General features: G+C 53.2%; 1 protein-coding gene across 3 annotated transcripts in view; it reads left to right on the top strand.

Annotated features, from left to right (window-relative positions):
* Window positions 1–18,891, top strand: part of ST6GALNAC3 (ST6 N-acetylgalactosaminide alpha-2,6-sialyltransferase 3) — a 1,879,573-nt gene that overhangs the window by 1,034,820 nt on the left and 825,862 nt on the right. The window lies entirely within an intron of this gene.

Raw genomic sequence — 18,891 nt, 5'->3', positions numbered from 1 at the left:
TCACGGTATGCCTGGAACTCCTCCCTAGTTGCCTGCATCTCAGCTGAGAGTGTACGTGTGAGCCGCTCCAGCTGCTGTTCTGTCCTCGTGTCAGTTGAAGCCTCAAGCTCAGCAAGAGTCACCCTGTGCTGACGGAGTTCCACCCTCAGGGCTTCCCTGTGGCCCTGGGACTCAATAGAAATGGCTTACCGCAGAGTCTCCAGTGCCGCCCATCTGTCCCTGTTGGACGCCAACATGTCCTCCCCGTGTGACTGGCAAATGGAATCTGTTGCCTGCTGTAGTTGTTCCATCAGCCTTTCTTGGGGGACAATGGAAGTGGCCACCCTATCCATGGCCTGAGCCATCATCTCAGATGATGCTGCCTGTTGGTTTGCCATACCGTATATGGATTGCTCCCATGCGGTATTGCCAGGTGGCGTACGGCCACTGCGTCGGCGGGCACCACACCTGTCTGGGGCAAGGCGAACTGCGCCTTGCTGTGCCGGCACTGCCTGAGGCTGCAGGACTGCATTACCCCTCTGATCTGCTGGCCCAGGAACAGGATCAGATGTTGCGGAGTGTGACCCTGCATCCATAACCACCAAAGGCGGACCTACCAACACTGACATCCCTATTGAGGGTTCTACCCCTGGGGCAGGTGGGTTGGACAGTAGAGAATCCCTCCCAGAAACACTTACCTGCGACCGCACATAGGTCTCATCATCCGAATCGACACCTGAATAGAGCTCGGGGGAGGTGCACCCAGAGACACCCCTTGAGATTATGGTGTGCAGCAAGTGTGGGTTCTCATCCACCACCACACCACGTCCCTCACTGGTGCCCGGTCGGGCTTGAGACACCTCCTGGGTCTGCACCATCTCCACAACCCCAGCAGTATCAAGTGCGTCATCCCCTGCAAAGACATTAAAGAAAGGAAATGGGAACAGGCATTGGCATCATGGCACACAATTAGGGCTGAGAAGCAACAGAAACAGTACTTCATTGACACATGTCCCACATGACTATAACCCTCCCATGCATGCACCATCACTGCGTATGAAGGGGAGGCAAATGGCACACATTGATGACACCAAGATGGAGGACCAACACATTTGCTGCATGCTGGCTAGCAGTGCCATCACACATTGGCCTGTGATTGGCATGTCCAATACACATACATGACACATGCCATCACACAGATGGCATGTACCATAGCCATGTCACACATGTGACAATAGGACTGAGAAATGCCTAGTGAAAGTTGTGGAATGCAAACAATCAGCCTGAATGAACACAGAATAATACCCAACTATGTTGTGGCAAACTGACACTTCAAGGGCAACTGGCGTGAGGTTGGGCTGAATGTCTACTGTTGCCACAAGGGATACGGCAATACCCAAATCCTGGTGCGCAGAATGTATTGGATGAAGCACATGGGTGACCCAAACCACTCAGGCACACACACCCTCACCCGGCACTCAATCAGAAGCCCTCACACACACACCATGCACATGGATGACACACACATGCATGTGTACTCACCGGACAATGCCTCGTAATCTGGAAGGTCTCCCATGCCTTGGATCTGTTCCTCCGTGATGTAGGTCCCAGCAACATACTCATGTGGAGTGAGTTCAATGTCTTCTGCTGGAGACCCACCTCCAGTCACTAGAGTTGCGGCATGACTTGAGGCCAGCTTTTTCTTTGCCCTGCGCTTCAGGTCATTCCAGCGCTTGTAGCAATCATTAGCTGTGCGCCTAACAAATCCAAGGGCACTTATGATGTCCGCGATGGTCTGCCAGTGTGCCTGACGTTGTGCAGGTGTGGTCTTGCATCCTGCAGTAATCACCATTTCGCTGTCATGTGCGGACAGAGGTGAATGCTTTAACCTAGATGGCACTCTAATATTCGTTAGGATGGGAGAGAAAAGGCAGGGTATGAAATCAACTCGGTACCAACACTTTTACGAACAAATGCAAGGCAAGTAAGGCAGGGTCTACTGTCGATCGCAAAGTTCAGAGGCCAGGCCCACTCGGAGAGAGGCCAGGCGATATGTCCCAAAAAGTATCAAAGTGGAAATGCACTTCGAGTCTTTGTCGCAAATTGTTATAGAAAGATTGGACCAGTTCAGAACAGAAAGTTAAGAAAGCTTGGAGGCGACCCAATGGAGAGGCAAGGATTAAGACACCTCATGCAACCCGTCACAAGGGAAGCCAGGCGGACACGGTACCTTGTATGTGGAGAGACAGCTCCGGCGGGGGCACTTGTTCCTGGTGGTGGATGCAAGTCGGGGCTTTGCCAAGAGAAGAGATGCTCTCGTCGTCGAAGGAAAGTTGAAGATCGTTGCACCACCAGGGAAGAGACCAGCCGCGGAGTGCTCCGTCACAAGGCACCACCTTTTGGTCGCGGTATGGGCTAGTGACTATCCGGTTGCCGGGGTGCTCAGCACGGGCAATTCGACCACTACGCCCTGGAAGCAAAGAAAAAGCAAAGGGGACTGGTTGTGCCCATCCGTCAGGGGAAGAAGACTCTCCGGCGGGGAGATCTCCTCTGTCGTCGGACAGTGGTGAGTCGGTTCAGCAGGGCTCCACCGGAGGTGTCGTCGTTGCAGGTCGGCTCAGCTTTACCATCGTCGGATTCTTAGGTCCTGTGGCGACTTCTGAAGATCCAGTCCCAAAAGCCCTGCTTTTATGCAGAAAACCCCCATTCATTCAGCCTAGCTGTCAATCAAAACACGCTAAGTGGTGAGCGGGGTGGCTCACCACTTGGGCCAATCACACCAGAGTGCGACTTGAGTTGGCAAGGCACTCAGTCCAGGGTGCCTAAACCCCCTCCTACACCCCCTGTGGTACCCAGACAGAATGGCACCACTTTGGAGGGCCTCTGAGCAGAAGCCCGCCAAAAGTGGAACAAAGGGCTCAACCTTTGGTTTAGGAGTCACAGAGACGAACACAGACGCCATTTTTTTAAAAACCGAGTTCTGGCAGAAAATACCAACCGATAGATTTGTTTAAGACAAATAAACCGGTGGTATGTTAGAGATTAACAAGAAAAAGTATCAACCTCCAACAATGGGAAGAATCCCATAGGGTTATATTCGGGGTCGAATATAACAAGTAGTTTCAACTGCCACCAGCCAAAACTCGACGAGGGGGACGGGACAGTGTCCCCTCGAATAACAGACCCAGGGGTAATGAAATTACCCCTACCAGTACGTCCACAATAGGATGGTTTGTACTAGTTCTGTTAGTAAATTTAGGTCTAGTAAAGCCAATGGTGACTTTACATGCCTGGGGAGACAGTAGTCAGTCCCCGGGTATGGAGTCTATGGTGGGGGTCCTCTACGACGCCCCGGTGTTACGTCACGGAGGGTGCGTTGTAACACACATAGCAAAACATATGAGACCCTATGGAGTAAAAGACCACATAGCCCATAGAACACATTGACATTCAAAGGAATTAACCACATTCATGTCCAAGAGTGGGAGAAAAGAAATTCAGCCTAAACAGAGAATTATCCCTAACACTCGTCCCCCCCAGACTAAGGGACAGGAGGATTTAATCCACTCCTGGATGAATCTCATACCTCTAGTCGATGACATACATCCTAGAGAGACCATCAGCATTTTGGTGGTGACACCCTGACCTGTTTTCAATGGGTTCAAAGGTTTTCCTTTGTAAGCTATATGACCTACAAACCTTCCTAGGAACATCAGTCTTTTTAAATTTATAGGGGATCTGGTTGACCAGTCCCTCAGATGTTGATACAACTACTGAACCTATGATAGGCTTTTTCAAGGAGTCCTTATAAAGAAACTCCTTAGACGTAGAGGGGCCTCCAGAGGTCTTCCCCACCTCTCTGTTGAGGGAAGGTTGGGTTTTAGGCCTCTTGGTTGGAGGGGATGGAGATAAGCAAGGTACATGCTTCTCCTTCTTCTGAGATCTTACCCTACCTACTTTAGGAGTTTCCCCCTTAAGTCTAGGAATTGGGTTGGAGTCTTCTGTGGAAGGTCCAACAGTCTGAAGGTTTTCGGCCTTAGACTTTTCTTTTCTGGTTTTCCACCAGCACTGAGAATTACCAGTCCTCTTAGGCCTAGTTAGGGTACCAGTAGGTCTTTCCACCTCTTCCTCAGAAGCAGGGGGAGTCACAGACTCTATAACTGGGGGAACAATGATGGAGCTTGGTTGGGGCTCCCATTTCCCTAACATGTTAGCCTGAAATGTGCCTGGGTCAGAGGTCAATTTACCAACACCAGGGCTTGTAGTGGGGTTCTCAGTAGAGGTTCCCACAGGCTTAGAGTGGTTCCTTAAGGTGGCCTCTCTAGCCAATTTGGTTTGGTTCTGGGTCTCCATACTGGGAGGCCTGGGGTTACTGGATACTACTCCTTGAGTTTTTAGATCATTCCCCAACAGGACTCTCCCAGGCACCTCAGTCTGAACACTGACAGGAATCAACACTGTCATGTCATTACAATGAATGAGGGCTGGTAGAATTGGAACCATTTGGACAGGGCCTCCAGACATCTTAGTGGGACCTTTGGGTGCCTTAGCAACATCCTCAGGCCTGAAAAAGCTTTCGTCCACTACAGTTCTGCTGGCCCCAGAGTCTCGCCTGGCAGGAGTATCCTGGCCATTGACAAGAACACTGTCCACATAATAACATTTAGAGTTTTCTGGTATAAAGTCATACACACTCCTATTCTGATTACTAACCAGATCCATTGACTCTACAGGTACACTGGCTTGAAGAACCCAAGGCTCTTCAGCAAAGACTTCAAAGTGAGCACTAGTGATTTGGACTTCCTCCTCAGGAGTGAAGGCTAAGGAGACTGTGCTGATCCCAGTAGGTTTACCCTTACATTTTGGATCTCCTTTGATATGGTCAGTTGCCCCACAGAGATAGCATGTTCCAAATGCTCTCTGGAATGGTGGCTTGTTCTGACCTTCTTCTGGTTTGTGGCCAGAAGGTACACTATTCTGCTGTGGATTTCCCTGGGGCTTACCCTGGTTATTTTGTTGTTTGGGGCCTTTTTGGGTTGGAAGGTATTAGAATTCTCTTTTGAGTCTTTTTTAGGCGGCTGTTTTCCCTCATCCTTTTTCTGAGTTGCCCCAGAATCCTTATGAGTAGCCCTGTTGGCAACCCACAAGTCAGCAGCCTTAGCTAACTCCCTGGAATCCAATTCCTTCGAATCAGCCAAGTGGTGTCTGAGCTCAGGAGAACAGGCATCATAAATAGACTCCAACATAAAAAGATTCTTCATACCCTCATAAGTGTTCACTTTGTAACCCTTAATCCATCCCTCTAAGTTTTTCAACCTTTCACTCACCAAGGTAGCCCAAGGGGTACCATCATGCTTTTCTAAACCTCTTAAGATACTGGGAAGGGGTCTTCCCGAATCTAGCTATCAAAGCTAATTTCACACTTTCGTAATCCTTCTTATCCGCCTCCCCCAACTCCATTACCACATCAGTCGCAACAGGGGGAAGCCTAGAGAACAACCAGGGAAGTAACTCATTTCCGGTGATGTCCTGGAGCCCATGAATATATTCAAACAGTTTTAACCAATCCAACACATCCAATCTCGGTTCATACATACCCACTAATTCCTTCTGCATCCGGGGTCTTTTGGGACTGGAGCTTCTAGCGGAACCAGAGGAGAGAGAAGCATTTTCCACAGACAACTTTTTCATCTCTAATTCGTGATTAAGTTCTATTTCTCTGAGCCTTAACTCATCTTGCTTCTGCTCAGCCTGGGCATTCATCCGTCTGAAATCTAGCTCTTGGTTTCTTTCAGATTGAGCCAAAAACCGTTTGTATTCTAATTTGAGCTTCATTTTTTCAAGTTCAAAATAAGCAGGGTTACATGTGGGACCTGGTATGGGCCCCGTAGGTACAGTAGGTAAGGCAGACAAAGGCTCAGAGTGGCTAACTTCATTAGGTTCACTTTCCTCTTCTGACTCATTATCAAGACTTTGATTCAGATCAATACCATCACTGTTTTCTACATTCGCTGGAGAAGTTGGTTCCTCTGAACCGGTACCCAGACTTTGGTTTTCCAGCCATCTCGCTATCAGTTCTACTTTCTTGCCGCTTACAGAAAGATTCTCTTGTCTACAGAGAGCTCGTAAACTCTCAGTATTTTCACCTGACAAGGACTCTTGACTGTAAACTTCCATAGTAGACATGTTTTGGAAAGTTGCTTTTTAGTGCTAAGTTTTGTGGTTAGTTATCCTAAACTGTATACTCGATACAAATCCCACCGCTGTACACCAGTGTTAAGCGGAAAACCTGTGCAGTTCCCTCTGGGACCACTGCAAAAGATTTAGGCTTACAGGTGTTGGCAGTAAACCCACTTGGTAGCTGTCTGTACCACACAGATTCACCTACTAGCTGTGGCTGAGCAGTCAGACCTCTCTCAAGAAAAGTTAGGCAGTATGTGGAGTATACAAAATGGGGCAATTTACACAGTAGAACAAGCAAACACGGAACAGAGCTTGGATGTAAAGATATATAGGTATTTATTTATAACAACACATCTATGGAAAACACTCTGGCACTAATACGGCAAACAACTTCAATTACAATTACTATAAGTAAATCAATCCCCCTAACAATAGTTCGACAAGTCTAGGTTCAACGGCACCACGTATTTGCAGACAGAGGTGAATGCTTTAACCTAGATGGCACTCTAATATTCGTTAGGATGGGAGAGAAAAGGCAGGGTATGAAATCAACTCGGTACCAACACTTTTACGAACAAATGCAAGGCAAGTAAGGCAGGGTCTACTGTCGATCGCAAAGTTCAGAGGCCAGGCCCACTCGGAGAGATGCAAGGCGATATGTCCCAAAAAGTATCACAGTGGAAATGCACTTCGAGTCTTTGTCGCAAATTGTTATAGAAAGATTGGACCAGTTCAGAACAGAAAGTTAAGAAAGCTTGGAGGTGACCCAATGGAGAGGCGAGGATTAAGACACCTCACGCTACCCGTCACGAGGGAAGCCAGGCGGACACGGTACCTTGTATGTGGAGAGACAGCTCCGGCGGGAGCAGTTGTTCCTGGTGGTGGATGCAAGTCGGGGCTTTGCCAAGAGAAGAGATGCTCTCGTTGTCGAAGGAAAGTTGAAGATCGTTGCACCACCAGGGAAGAGACCAGCCGCGGAGTGCTCCGTCACAAGGCACCACCTTTTGGTTGCAGTATGGGCTAGTGGCTATCCGGTTGCTGGGGTGCTCAGCACGGGCAATTCAACCACTACGCCCTGGAAGCGAAGAAAAAGCAAAGGGGACTGGTTGTGCCCACCAGTCAGGGGAAGAAGACTCTCTGGCGGGGAGATCTCCTCTGTCGTCGGGAAGTGGTGAGTCGGTTCAGCAGGGCTCCACCGGAGGTGTCATCGTTGCAGGTCGGCTAAGCTTTAACCTCATCAGATTCTTAGGTCCTGTGGCGACTTCTGAAGATCCAGTCCCAAAAGCCCTGCTTTTATGCAGAAAACCCCCATTTATTCAGCCTAGCTGTCAATCAAAACACGCTAAGTGGGGAGCGGGGTGGCTCACCACTTGGGCCAATCACACCAGAGTGCGACTTGAGTTGGCAAGGCAACTCAGTCCAGGGTGCCTAAACCAACTCCCACACCCCCTGTGGTCCCCAGACAGAATGGCACCACTTTGGAGGGCCTCTGTGCAGAAGCCCGCCAAAAGTGGAACAAAGGGCTCAACCTTTGGTTTAGGAGTCACAGAGACGAACACAGACGCCATTTTAAAAACCGAGTTCTGGCATAAAATACCAACCGATAGATTTGTTTAAGACAAATAAACCGGTGGTATGTTAGAGATTAACGAGAAAATGTATCAACCTCCAACAATGGGAAGAATCCCATAGGGTTATATTCCGGGTCGAATATAACAAGTAGTTTCCACTGCCACCAGCCAAAACTCGACGAGGGGGGATGGGACAGTGCCCCCTCGAATAACAGACCCAGGGGTAATCAAATTACCCCTACCAGTACGTCCACAATAGGATGGTTTGTACTAGTTCTGTTAGTAAATTTAGGTCTAGTAAAGCCAATGGTGACTTTACATGCCCGGGGAGACAGGAGTCTATGGTGGGGGTCCTCTAGGATGCCCCGGTGTTACGGCACGGAGGGTGCGTTGTAACACACATAGCAAAACATATGAGACCCTATGGAGTAAAAGACCCCATAGCCCATAGAACACATTGACATTCAAAGGAATTAACCACATTCATGTCCAAGAGTGGGAAGAGTCTCACTCTTGGCAGGATGGAAAAAAACTAACTCCAGAAATCCAGCAAAGCTGCTGGGGGACTCATTAGGTTAGGAAATTCTGCCTAAACAGAGAATTCTCCCTAACAGCTTGGAAGGTCGTGGGGATCCTGAGTGTCGTACGCCGCTCTGGACACTAGGGGCAGGAGCCCCGGTGGACTGTGGACTAGGAGTGTGGGAATGAACACTCACCATGGGACTTGGTGCAGGCATTAGCTGAAGTGTGATGTAGTCAGGGGGAACATCAGCAGGATGGACTGGGACCGACACTGTCCTGGCTGGGAGACTCAGAGCTGGGGTGGATGGAGCCGCAGCTGCCCCTGCAGCCTCCCCACCCTGCCTACTCGGGGCAGCAGATGACATAGCTGCCCCTGATCCACGTGGCCTGGTGACACCAACGTGCACTGCCACATGTGGCCTAGACCTGCTGACCTGGAAGTCAGCCATGGAGTCACCCTGTGCCAGGTCTGGTGCCACAATGGGCTGGTCCAACAAGGGCTGAGCAGGGATGGTGTCAGCCACGTTACCCTCAACCAGGGGGGGGGCATGGGTGTCCCTGACTGGTCACCCACACATGGGGGGTTAGGGGCACCCTGCAAGTCCCGGCCATGTCCCCTACCTTATCCACCACGGCCACCTCTTGAGGCTCGGCCACCTTTGCCACCCTTACCGCGTGCTCGCCTCCCAACCATGGCACTGATGTTGTTGTGCGTATGGGAGTTGCAGTAAACTATTGTCCTGGGCAATTTGGGGTCAAAGGGGTAGGGTACTAGATGGAATTCGTACCCTAGTGCTCTAGCAAGGATGTATGTGACCCCTGGGGGAAGATGACGGGTCACGCAACGCACAGGCACCCCAAAAAAGGGAGATAATGTGCACGCAACCCCTCCTAGACCACGTGTGTGGAAAAATAAACCTGCACTATGCTGTGGCACCCAGAAACACAAAAATGAACGTATGCGTGTCACACGCAGCCTAGACTGACCTCTGAAGGGGTACGCAACACACGGGGCAAGCACAGATGTGAAATACGTGCACGACTCACCGCCTGCCAGGAAAAATCGCGTGAAAAATATGTGCGTGTGCGTGTTGGCAACAACCCCGCCAAAAGAAGAATTGTACGCTGTCTGAGGAGACAGGACAACAGAAGAAGTGAACACTGTTTGAGGAAACAGGCTCAGGAAAAAGACAAAAAGAGAAAAAGCTGTCAGAGGTAACAGGGAGTACGAACTTGGAACGCCGTGAAGTAAATCGCGTGTGAACCGACAAGAAGTACAGATTTCACCCACTCGCTCTCCACGAAAAGCACGTACAAGGAAATGGTGTTCTACACGTACCTTTCAAACATGCCCACACGTCCAGCGTCACTTCCGCGTGTACGCGCTTAGGCCCTATCCTCCAATTACACGAGCTGACATTCTGACATGCAGTCATTGGACGTGTAACATGCACCCGTGTACAGGGAAACGCCTGCGCACACACTTCACAGATGCGCATACGCACTGAGGCCCTTTCCACCATTTGCACGCTATGACACTCTGACGTGCTTATTTTTTCTACACGCCATGGAAAACACAGGTGCGCATAACGTCATAGACGCGCCTACATGCTGGGGGCCTTTGGGCCAATGAATTTGCGTACGTGTGCTGAAGCGCTTATGCGCTAAGGCCCTTTCCTCGAATTACACGCAGACGTGCTCGATTTTCACGTGCCAAATTACTCCGTATCAAGCTGGCCACGCGTAAGCACACGGAACACCACGCTCCTGCCCAGAAGGCCGAATTACTGCCCCCCAGAGCCCCGAGCACGCTCCCACCTGCCATCTGCTGCTGCCTGATTGCCTACTGCCCACGTTCCCTGCCATTTGCCGCCGGCACATCAGCAAGGGGTGTTGTTGCTGTGATGACCCCTGCTGGAACAGAAGACTCCCGACTGGGATTCCATCGCTCCACAGACCAGCCCCAGGACCCTGTTGCCCACCCACTCCTGCCTCTGGTGTTGTCATGTCGGGCACTGCAACATCTGGCACCACTGGCAACCCTTGGCCAGAGAGGCAGAGGGGCACCAGCTTCACTGCCACCAAAGTTGGTGTCCTGGTGGAGCAAGTCCTGGGGCAGTATGATGCCCTCTTCGGAAGTTTGCGCGCCAACAAGGAAGGATGGACTCGGATCTGGACGGACATCGTGACTGCCATCAACGCGGGGGGGGTGGCAGTCCGACTATTCCATCATGTCAAGAAGCGCTGGGAGGACTTCAGGTCCAGGACCCTCAACAAGGCCCGGCACCTCTTGAAGGCAGCGGATGCTAAGGGGCGCCGGGGCCACGTGTCGGATGATCAGATGAGGGTCCTGGACGCATATCCCCAGCGCTCCACGTCCAGGTCCTTGAGAGGCAGACCTGTCTGGAGTCGAGCGGTAAGTGTACATGCATCATGATTGTAAGCTGTGCGTGTGGTGGTGTGCCAGTAGTGTGCAGGTTGCACATGTGTTTTTATGGGGCCAAGTATGGGGGGGTGTACAGGGCCGTGAGGCTAACAGATGCGAGGGCTCTAATGTGTGAGACATGGATGGTGCTTGTGTGTGTAGGCTTGCATGCCTAATGCAGATGTGTGCTCACACATGTTTGGAGGAATGTGTATGTAAGTAGGCATGTTCGTGATGTCACACATGGATGTTGGTTTTAGCTGCATGTATCATCACTGTGTACATGTGCATGTGTGTGTATTTGACAAGGGTGCAACAGTGATGCAACATGGATGCATGTGATAGCGCGATGTGGAAGCCTGATTGGCAGATGTGACATGGATGCCAATCTGAACACTGCAACAGTTGGCAGAGGTGTACACATGCATGCAAGTGTGGTGGTGTGTGTGCATGTGTAGTGCACTCCCTGTGTTGCATGTGATGTCTGGCTCACCTTTGCCTGCTCATGCTGTTGTATGTGTATGGATGGTGCTGGCTGTTGCAATATGGCTGTGTATGGCTCATGTGTGCGAGTTGAAATGACATGTGTGTTGGCGATTGTGATGCCATGTCTGAGGTTTCCAAATGCCACTCATGTACAACTGTCATGTGTGTATGTGTCCATTGTGCAGTGCCCTGATGCCTGTGTTTTATTTCTCCCTGTCTGCAGCGTCAACTGATGAAGAGGGCGGAGAAGGTGCTGTGGAACACAGCGGCAGGGATTGCACCGCCAGCTGGAGACGCAAGGCCCGGCTCCCCTCCCAGGTTGTCATCTCGTCAGGGAGTGAGGAATCCGGTGCCGCGTCCCAGGCCGCAGCTGCCGGGGGGAGGTCCAAGAGGCGGAGGTCGGAGTTGGACTCCTCGGCAGCAGAAGGGGCAGCTGGGATCCCACAGGGCCCAACGGGGGAAGATGGCACAGAGTCATCCAGGTTGGTGGGGGGTTTGGTAGAGGAGGAGGCCGTGCAAGCGACAGAGACGGGGTCTGCAGGTCGGGATTCCACTGGTGCTAGTGGTGCAGTGCAGGACCAGGGACAGGAGGCAGCACAGGCCGCCGCGGAGGTGCCTGCTTGCAATCCTGTCCCTGATCCTGTCACTGCATCATCTTGCACCAGCAGGGATGCCTATGTCCAGACCCGTTTTCAGGCAGGGGATGAGCTTACAACAACTGGCCTTCCTCTGCCTGCGGACGTGGCTATCCAGGTACGGGTTGAGCCTGTCCTGACTGGTGTGGCGTTGCGTCAACGGGCCATGCGAGGTGACCTGCAGTCTTTTCATATGGAGACTGCACGTCATCTGAAATGGCTTGTTGACCGCGTCGGCCTACTGTGACAGGTCACCCAGGCCGGATTCTTCCGTTTGCTGGAGCTTGTTCTGACCCCCTCCTCAACTGAACACCCTATGTGCCAGTCGTCTTCCGTGCCATCTTTCCACCCATTTGTCACCTGGGTGCCCTGTGGAGCTGCCTCTGACGGTGCGGCCAGGCTGGTGGAGGACACATCCCTGCCACAGTCGGGAGTCGGACGTCCAGCAGGGGTGGCCAGATCAACGACTGCACCCCGGCCGGTGGAGGATGTGCAGGCAGCAGGAGCCAGGGCACGGGCACAGGCACAGCAGCAGCAGCAACGAGGTGGGAGCTATGATGGCTCGGGGCCTTCGACATCGGGGGGGCAGGCATTGGCCAGAGGGCAGGAGGACCCAGGATGGGAAGTGTCTTCCGTGTGGCAGCGGTTGGGCCACGCCATAGATGCGGAGAGACAGCGGGCGGAAGAGGCACGGCTCACGATGATCAGGGCGGAGAACTCCATGCAGAGGGCCCTGAGGCGGGCCGAGTGCCTCGAGGCAATCCGCAGGGAGTTGGAGGAGAACATGTCGTCAGCCCTGCGGACCCTCGGGGCCATGGAGAAGGACCGCCTCCGGGACATTGAGCAGGAGTTTGATGATGCCCTGGCACAGAACATCCAGAAGTGAGCCGTCGGACTAGCCCGCTGCCCTTGTAAATAGTTCTTTAGTGTTAAGTTTCCTTTCGGTTTTGATTTGTTTTGGGGTGCCTGGACAATGCCCCAACTTCTTGTATATAGTTCTTCATTAGGTAGTATTTCATTTTATAGGTTTCATTTAAAGGATTGGGCCCATGGACCCTGGATGTTCACCTTGTACATAGTTTGACAATGGATTTGGATTTTTGTTTTGTTTTCACATGGATCAATGTTTTTTTCTTATTTTGGAACCTTGGATTTATTTTCTCAGACTGACGACACTTTGGAGACTTGCTTTTGGATTGGCTTTCATTTGGATTTCATGCATCTTTTTCATTTATTGGACATGCTGGATTTCATTTATTATTTCCATTTTCTTCTGTTCCATTTCATTGCCTTGCTTTTCTGTTTAATACATTATAATTTGGTACTTCAATGTGTGGTATTCTCTCTTTGGTTTCATGCATGTCACAATGTGTGTTCTATCATTCACATGCTGTCATTGTGTGGGTTTGACGGATATATGTTGATTTGCAGATTAGCCATTTGGGATGCATCATGTGCTGGTGATTTCTTTGTCGGGTGGATGTCATACCTGGTGGTGTGTTCGGACTGGGGTGGCGTATGCAGTGTATTGAGTGGGCATGGGGGCCATGATTATGGATCGTCATGAGGTGTTGGGGGGACATGTATGGGGGCCTGCTGGCAGGTGCCCTGCACTGCTGGGGGGTGGGGGTGCTGGGAGACATGAGTGGGGGCCTGGTGGAAGGTGCCCCACAGTGCTGGGGGGTGGGGGTGCTGGGAGACATGAGTGGGGGCCTGGTGGAGGGTGCCCCACAGTGCTGGGGGGTGGGGGTGCAGGGGGACATGAGTGGGGGCCTGCTGGCAGGTGGCCTGCACTGCTGGGGGTGCTGGGAGACATGAGTGGGGGCCTGGTGGAGGGTGCCCCACAGTGCTGGGGGGTGGGGGTGCTGGGAGACATGGGTGGGGGCCTGGTGGGGGGTGCCCCACAGTGCTGGAGGGTGGGGGTGCTGGGAGACATGAGTGGGGGCCTGGTGGAGGGTGCCCCACAGTGCTGGGGGGTGGGGGTACAGGGGGACATGAGTGGGGGCCTGGTGGAGGGTGCCCCTGGATGCTGGGGGGTGGGTGTACAGGGGGACATGAGTGGGGGCCTGGTGGAGGGTGCCCCTGGATGCTGGGGGTGGTGGTGCAGTGGGACATGAGTGGGGGCCTTCTGGCAGGTGTCCCACAGTGCTGGGGTGTGGGGGTGAAGGAGACATGCGTTGTTGATTAGTAGTGCAGGGTGACATGTGGCTTGGTTGGGGGGCATACCCATGGTGGATGGTCTGCCTGCGGGACATGAGCAGGGGTGCAGGGTAGTCCCCTGTGTTGTGGGCTGCCTGCAGGGGCCGTGGAGGGTGTAGAGGGAACAACTGGGAGGACCCACACGGCCAATTCATGTGTAGTACTCCCCGGAACCCCTGAAATACACGTACCCTGCTGAATTTGCGTGTGAAACTTCCCACGCACCCCTAAATGACGTGCAAAGGGGTACACGACAAACACGGACCCCCGCTGTGTGAGTAATAGCGTGTGCGTGTATTTCGTGGGTGCGCTGGAAGTTTAACACGCGATCGGGCATGGGGGAGCGTGGTACGTGTATTTCAGGGGCTTGAGGGTTGTTTAACACCCAATCGGGCCTGGGGGAGCAGGGTACCACTCACCGTCTGCCTTGCGTGTAGAAGAATGCGTAGCCAACACCCACCTGCTGTGAAGTAATAGCATATGAACCCCAACGCCTGCAGAACACACGCACCGCACCCCACGAAAAGCATGTACTGAGCAATGGAAATCCAAGTGGGATCTTCAAGCCCTGCCAGGGCAATGCCCGTGAGCGATACATCACAGACGCGCTTACGCGCTAAGGGACTTTGGTCCAATGGAATCACGTATGCGTGCTGATGCGCTTACGCGCTAAGGGCCTTTCCTCGAATTACACGCTGACGTGCAGAATTTTCACGTGCCAAATCACTCCGTATCAAGCTGGCCACGCGTAAGCACACGGAAGACCACGCTCCTGCCCAAAAGGCCGAATTACTGCCCCCCAGAACCCCGAGCAGCCTCCCACGAGCCATCTGCTGCTGCCTGCCTGCCTGCCTGCTGCCACCGTGCCCTGCCATTTGGTGCCTGCACATCAGCCATCTGCAGGGGTCCATTTGCTGTGTCCACCCCTGCTGGAACAGAACACTCCCGACTGGGATACCATCGCTCCACAGCCCAGCCCCAGGACCAGTTGCCCACCCACGCCTGCCTCGGGGGTCGCCAAGTCGGGGCAAACACCATCCGAGACCACTGGCGACCCCCAGCCAGAGGGTCAGAGGGCCACCAGCTTCAGTCAGAAGGAAGTTGGTGTCCCGGTGGAGCTTTTCCTGGGGCATTATGATGCCCTCTTCGGATCATCACGCGCCGACAAGGAAGGACGGACTCGGATCTGGACAGACATCGTGACTGCCATCAACGCGGAGGGGGTGGCAGTCCGACTATTCCATCATGTCAAGAAGCGCTGGGAGGACTTCAGGTCCAGGACCCTCAACAAGGCCCGGCGCCTCTTGAAGGCAGCGGATGCTAAGGGGCGCCGGGGCCATTTGTCGGAAGATCAGATGAGGGTCCTGGAACGCATATCCCCAGCGCTCCACATCCAGGTCCTTGAGAGGCAGACCCGTCTGGAGTTGAGCGGTAAGTGGCCAAGCATTGCTGTGTGAGACAGGGCATGTTGCAGTGTGCTGGTTGTCTGATACTTGCCTGTATGTGTGACATAGGCCATGTACGCGTGTGTGTGTGCAGGGACATCATGGTCATGCATTTGAGAACAGTAATGTGTGAAGCACACGGTTGGTGTATGTGTTAAAATGCAACATGGGGAGCCCAATGCGGAATGGACACATGAGAACATGCCAGTCTCTGTTCCTGGACATGGGTGGGGGTGAGGGATGGGTGCTGATGCCATGTGCATGCATGGTGTCCATGTCTGTGTGTCTGACCTGCGTGTCTGTGACTTGTGAATGCCATGGATGCATGACACATGTCTGTGACAATGTTCAGAATCACTGATGCAGCCTAGTTATCCTTGAATCCACTGTGTCTGGGGTGTACGAGTCCAGATGGATGAAAGTACGGTGAAGTATGTGCATGTGATAGGCATGACCCATGATGCATGTGAGTTCAAAAACAACATTGTATGTTTCAAGAGTCCCTTGGACATGTTTGCTAATGTCCATAGCATGCGCCATGCCTGTTACTGCATGTGTTTTGCCTGCACTGACCCATGTGTTGTGGAGGGACATGATGGAAGGGATCTTTGACAGTGCCACTCATCTGCTATTGCTTCCTGTCTAGGGGACCATTGCACAGTACCCTGATGCTTGTGTTCTATGTCTCCCTCTACACAGCGCAAAGTGAAGAAGAGGGTGGAGACGGCGCTGTGGAGCAAAGCGGCTGGAAGGGGTGGGTGAGCCCCCACAGGAGCTTGCAACGGCAGAAGACGGGTGGAGCCATCCAGGTTGGTGGTTTCCACAGAGGAGGAGGAGGCCGCTACTGAGCCGCACATGGGTCCTGGTGGGGGCATCCCTCCTGGTGCAAGTGGTGCATTCCAGGGCCAGGGGCAGGAGGCAGCACAGGTCGCCGTGGAGGTGCCTGTGCATGTCACTGTCCCTGACACTGTGACTGCACCACCATGCACCAGCAGGGATGCCCCATCCCAGGCCCATCCGCAGGTAGGGGGGATGTCCATGTCATCTGACTCCCCTTCACCTGCGGACGAGGGGACACCTGGCCGTATGGAGAAGGTCCTTATTGGTGTCGCGTTGCGCACGGGTGTCATTCGTGATGATGTGCGTGCTTCCCGGTGGGAGCACGCACGTCATCACGAAGAGCACCATGCCAACGTGTCCCAGTTGGGAGCGGCCATTGTCGGGGGTTTCGTACATGTCTCGGGCACTCTGGCGACCCTCTCCTTCTCTGTGGAGCCTATGCGCCAGTCGTTCTCCATGCCGTCCTCCGGCCCAGATGCCACCAGGGCCCTCTGTGAACCTGCCCTGACCAACGCAGCCAACTCGGTGGGGATCCCATCCCTGCCACAGTCGGGAGTCGGAGGTCCAGCAGGGGTGAACACACCAGCAACTGGACCCCAGCAGATGGAGGATGTGACGGCATCATCGGGCAGGGCACGTGCACAACGGCGTTGGTGGATTCCATCAGCCTGGATGCCGTCGTGCTGGCACAGGCAGTTGCATCGGAGGCAGCGGCAGGCTCGACGTGGGAGGCATCATGGCTCGGGGCCATCAACATCAGGGGTGCAGGCATCGGCCGGAGGGCAGGAGAACCCTGGAATGGGAGTGTCTTCCGTGTGGGAGCGGTTGGGCCACCAGATAGGTGCGGAGCGGCAGCGGGCAGAGGAGGAACGGCTCACAATGGTCAGGACGCTGAGGCGGGCTGAGTGCCTCGAGGGTATTCGCAGGGAGTTGGAGCTGGACATTGCATTATCCCTGCGAGACCTCGGGGCCAGGGAACATGCCCGCCTCCAAGCCATTGAACAGGAGTTCGATGATGCCCTGGCCCATGACAACAACCAGTGAGCCGTCGGACTAGCCCGCTGCCCTTGTAAATAGTTATGTAGTTAGTGTTAGGTTTCCTTTGCTTTTTAATTTTTTTTGGACCTTTTGGACAATGGACCACATTTTTGTATATAGTTTTTTTATTAGGTAGTATTATTAGATAGGTTTCATTTCTTCTGTTGGGATCATGGACCCTGGATTGTTTATCTGTATATAGTTGAGTGTTGGATTTTATTTTTTTATTTGGAATTTACCCATGGAGCAATGGTTTTTGGTTTGGATTTTCCATTGGATTTACTTTTTTGAACTGTGACTTTGGACACCTTTCCTTTGGATTATGATTTGTATTTTTACTTTATTTTACGGACATGCTGCTTTTGGTTTTTAATTCCCATTGTCGTTTGTTTATTTTTGATTCCATTTATGTTTCTTTTAATACATTTTCTTCATCAAACTTCAATGTGTAGTATCATCTCATTGGTTTCATGCATATCATGATATGAGTTTTGACATTCACTGACACCTATTGTGTGTATGTGAGGGACATGTGTTCATTTACATACTTGCCATTGGGGTTGTATCATGTAATTGCCATTTCTAAGTGGGTGGATGCAATACTTGGCTGGGTGTTTGGCATGTGGAGGCAGCCCATAAGGGCCAGGGATCTAGATTGTGATGACGTGTTGGCTGGGGGACATGAGTCGGGGCCTGGTGGAGGGTGCCCTGCACTGCTGGGGGTGGGGGTGGTGGGAGACATGTGTGGGGGCCTGGTGGAGTATGCCCCTGGATGCTTGGGGTGGTGCAGGGGGACATGAGTTGGACATGAGTGGGGGCCTGGTGGAGGGTGCCCCTGGATGCTGGGGTGTGGTGGTGCAGAGGGACATGAGTTGGACATGAGTGGGGGCCTGGTGGAGGGTGCCCCTGGATGGTGGGGGGTGGGGGTGCTGGGAGACATGTGTGGGGGCATGGTGGAGGGTGCCCTGCACTGCTGGGGGGTGGGGGTGCTGGGAGACATGAGTGGGGGCCTGGTGGAGGGTGCCCCTGACTGCTGGGGGGTGAGGGTGCAGGGGGACATGAGTGGGGGCCTGGTGGAGGGTGCCCCTGGATGCTGGGGGGTGGGGGTGCTGGGAGACATGTGTGGGGGCCTGGTGGAGGGTGCCCTGCACTGCTGGGGGGTGGGGGTGCTGGGAGACATGTGTGGGGGCCTGGTGGAGTGGTCCCCTGGATGCTGGGGGTTGGGGGTGCAGGGGGACATGAGTTGGACATGAGATGGGGCCTGGTGGAGGGTGCCCCTGAATGCTGGGGGGTGGGGGTGTAGGGGGACATGAGCTCGACATGAGTGGGGGCCTGCTGGCAGGTGCCCCACAGAGCTGGGGGGTGGGGGTGCTGGGAGACATGCGTTGTTGATCAGTAGTGCAAGGTGACATGTGGCTTGGCTGGGGGGCATGCCCATGGTGGATGGGCTGCCTGCGGGACATGAGCAGGGGTGCAGGGTAGTCCCCTGTGGTGTGGGCTGCCTGCAGGGGCCATGGAGTGTGTAGAGGGAACACCTGGGAGGACCCACAGGGCCAAATCACGTGTAG

This window comes from Ambystoma mexicanum, chromosome 1q (genome assembly GCF_040938575.1).
Source record: "Ambystoma mexicanum isolate Mex_15411 chromosome 1q, UKY_AmexF1_1, whole genome shotgun sequence".
Classification (NCBI taxonomy): domain Eukaryota; kingdom Metazoa; phylum Chordata; class Amphibia; order Caudata; family Ambystomatidae; genus Ambystoma; species Ambystoma mexicanum.
This window is presented reverse-complemented; position numbering and strand designations above follow the sequence as displayed.